At 48.3% G+C, this 3912-nt stretch overlaps 1 non-coding gene across 1 annotated transcript; it reads left to right on the top strand.

Moving 5' to 3' along the window:
- Positions 1-556: 556 nt before the first annotated feature.
- On the top strand, positions 557-638 carry TRNAS-AGA (transfer RNA serine (anticodon AGA)). The gene has a single exon. It is a non-coding gene; the product is annotated as a tRNA-Ser (tRNA).
- The last annotated feature ends 3274 nt before the right edge of the window (positions 639-3912 follow it).

A 3912-nucleotide genomic window follows, 5' to 3' on the forward strand; every position in this document is an offset into this window, starting at 1 on the left:
CCCTTTGAGGTCCTCCAACTCCCTCGTAACAGGACCCTATGTTCTTTTTTGACCACAGGGCCCTTTGCCTTAAATCTGCCACCAACTCAGCCTCTGTATCACAACCTCACTAACAGGTCAAAACTGTCAGCAAGATAAAGAACGATATGTGTGTAACATTAGAGCACGAGCAGGCAGCCATCCAACTCTACTTCTGTCTCCGTCTTGTGTGTGCTAATCCACCTTCATTGTGGGTGGCCATATCAACAGCATTAGTCGTGTACATATACAGCAGGAGCAGATTTCCCATTCCCTGTCAAGGGCAAGTCTCTTGACCAGATTCCGGGAAAAGAAGGAGTGACCTTGGTATGGGTAACAGTGATCGCCCTGAGAATGTGCTCCTGTAACATTGTCTGACAATGCTAGAATGTCTCCATCGTTGATGAAAACCATGAGTGAATCATAGTTATGTTGATAATATCATGACTGTGTGAAGTGCCTAACTCAATGGCCAACTGTTCAAAATGGTCTGACCTTGCACACACTGTCATATGGACATTCAGGAGATCACGGACAGGTAGTCGTGGCCGAGCGGTTAAGGCGATAGACTAGAAATCTATTGGGGTTTCCCCGCGCAGGTTCGAATCCTGCCGACTACGGGTCTGTTTTTTTTCTATATTGCACTTCAACCCTATGAGATATGTACAAATCCAAATATAAAAAAATCATTGTAATGCAACAATCGAAGGATCGTCTTACACTTGAATGTTTTGCTTTGGGCCTTCAATGGCTACTTTTGTTTTCTGACTGTCACAAGTTTTCATGAATCAAAACCAGCCCATCCGGACGAGTGAGTGACAGGCCAACATGCTCATATAAGGCATCAGGGCGCCTGCTTCTGTTACTGAAATAAGAGGGCCCATGATGAGAGGGAGCCACAAAGACACAGAGAAGAGACAGCTCCAGAGAAAAGACAGCCAATGCCGCGCGACCAGCACAAGAGGATGCTGAGATGTACAGGTTCTTATGCAGACACTGGAGTAAGCAGCCTCACTAAGAGGGACATGGCGAAGGCAGCGGCTCCAAAAATAACTTTCCTGAATGAACTTCTTCAATGTTTTTTAGACAGCTGTGTTCCTCTGTACTCACATTACGAAAGTGCAGAGCTTTCGGTCAATATCGTTTTTGTTTTTTCAAAAAGAATTCCGTGATATACTTCCAGCTTACTTGTACAGCAACTCTTCCTTTGGCGCTGTATCTGAAATGGACGGAGGTGAGTTGAAACACTACGTACAAAGAGTTGCGCATGTGGCGCTGTGGCTTAGATGGTTAAAGCGCCTGTCTAGTAAACAGGAGATCCTGAGTTCGAATCTCAGCAGTGCCTGCTTCTTTTAAAGCACTTTTTCGAACACGTTGAAGAAAGGGCTTTTTCCAACTAAGCATGAAGGTGCTGGACAGGGACTCATTGCTCCTTTTAGTTAAATGCTTTAATTAAGAGTTGTATTTGATCATAAAAAAGGTTCTGGGGGAGCAGTTTCTAGGAGGAAACTTTAGAAACCTCTGCCCCATATAAAATCACCTAATTTTTAATTGACTCAATTTTTAGTAGCTGAACTATCAATAACTGTAACTAAGATCCTCAGGCCGACACACACGTTTGGAAGCCAGTAACATTTTTTGTATGGTGAGCATTTTTAACAAAGAAAATGTGTTCACTATCCAGAAGCCATGGTGTGAGTCTTACAATACCACACTAAAGGCTAGTAAGAGGCTAACTGAATCACTTCTTTGTCAGATAAGGTACAATGGCCCTCATTACGACCCTTGCGGAAATCGAAAAACGATGGCGGAAATGCAATACCGCCATCGAATAGCGCTCGGTGCGACTATGACCCGTCACCGCAAAGTACGAAGCCATTAGCGACACCGTAGTGAACGCCAACGCTAACTGCACCAAGCACGCGCGCGCGCGCCATGCCAAACCGCAAACACCACCATGGTGCAACGGTACGCCAATTCCGACCCTAGCGGACATGTACCTAACGCCATCAGGCATGGCGGAATGTACCATTCCGCCATGGCGAGAAGTACGGCATCGCGAATCAACCGTAAACGGCCCCACTGAGTGCCTGTACACCGCTCCCTGCCCACAAAGTACAACTCCCCGTAGGTGCAATGAAGCCACAATGCAACCATTGAAATGTACAAGTCACCCATGCATGCCAACGAACAAAAGAAACACAACAGGGGCCAATGGGAGCTGCAGGGCACAGATGGCACGAATACAGAAGCCATCCCAATGGACATGACCACAGTCCCCCACCAAGAAACGCACGCAAACACAGGCACCTGTGACCAGCAATATACCGAAAACCACATCATTCAACCAGTCCACCTGGCTGACCGGCATCTGTCACACAAAACCCAATCCCCCGCCCCTGAGCATGACAACATTCAAACTGGCATATTGGCAGCCCCCATCCCTGACCTCACTGGGCTTCGTAGGCAAACGCGCACAGCACAGTACCACGCAACGAAACCCCGAAGCTGGAACCCAATGCAGATCTCCTCACAATACATCGCCCCCCAAATAGGCATATGCCACATCACTTGCAAAGAAAAACGCTACACGGGCCAAATCAGAATAGATATTTATGCAGATCAAAATCACCAAGCACATACAGCCATCAGGCCATGAAATCCAAAACACCAATCACCATTGTGGGCTGCTTCCGCAAGAAATGACCAGCCACTACCTGTGTGTCGCCCTGTTCCCCCATGGTACACAGAGCCACATTCACGTCCGATAAGGCAACATGGAAGCGCACAGAACCGCAGGGCCGTCCCAATGGGGAGGCACTAGTCCAGCTGAAAGGCCGAAATGTTGCTCCGAGCCACCAGTACTGCGTAAGGGCATGTGGCCCATTGGCGATCGTCCCATAAGATCGTAATGCTGCTCCACTGATTAACACGAAGCAGCAGGTGTCGGGAGTAAAATCCATCTGCAGGAGTGGCATACAGATGGCAGTGGCAAAAGGGGAGGAGATACCTGTCAACCAAAAGAAAAGAAAAAGAACAGAATGGCCATCAGAACTACATACCAACAACTCACTTCAATGATCACACTAAATCCACAGCCATATGCATGCTAGCCCACTCCAAAGGAACATCACCACCCCAAAACCACTTGCGACTCATAACCATCTATATCGAGGTGCAAACACCATCGCAAACGAGTGTCTGAGGGCGCCTCGAGACAGGGAGGGCTCAACAAGGCCAGATGGACGATGGTCCCACTATGGCAGCCCTGCATCACATAGCGTAGGGGAGGCGGATAGATCCCAAGAAGCCCTGTACATGGCTAACTCTGTATCAAATCACCTGCCCATGCATCCATCCATCATTCCCTCATCCCGGGATCAAAATGCCTGAATAATTACTCACATGACATTAGAAACATCCATTGAGTCTGTGCGTTATGCAGCCTGCTAAATCCACAGTGCCCCAGCCCGTAATTCCAGTGTTGTGAAGTAACATGTATTTGGGAACGGACGGCCTCATCGCCCACGTAGCTATTGCGCATCCCAAACTATTCATATCAATCATTGCTCCCTCGCCATGGGCCCTGTCTCAAGGACATAGAACAATAGAACGTTACATTTGCAGTCAGACCTGTGGGCATCTCCTCGCCGCTAGCTGGAAACCGAAAGCGCCGCCCTTCGAATTCCTCATTTGCAACATCACGTCGAAAAGGCATCTGTGGCCGTTTGAAATCACTAATCATCCCATCGAGTGCGGCTGTGTGTGAAAATGGCAACTGCCTTCACCCACGAATGGGACGCCCCGCCAGTCGTTGCAACTCGGTACAGTGATGCATGAGGGCCCACCGTTACTCGAGTACTACGTCCCACTGACCCCTCACAAATCTGTTCG

This window comes from Ambystoma mexicanum, chromosome 1p (assembly GCF_040938575.1).
Source record: "Ambystoma mexicanum isolate Mex_15411 chromosome 1p, UKY_AmexF1_1, whole genome shotgun sequence".
Taxonomy (NCBI): domain Eukaryota; kingdom Metazoa; phylum Chordata; class Amphibia; order Caudata; family Ambystomatidae; genus Ambystoma; species Ambystoma mexicanum.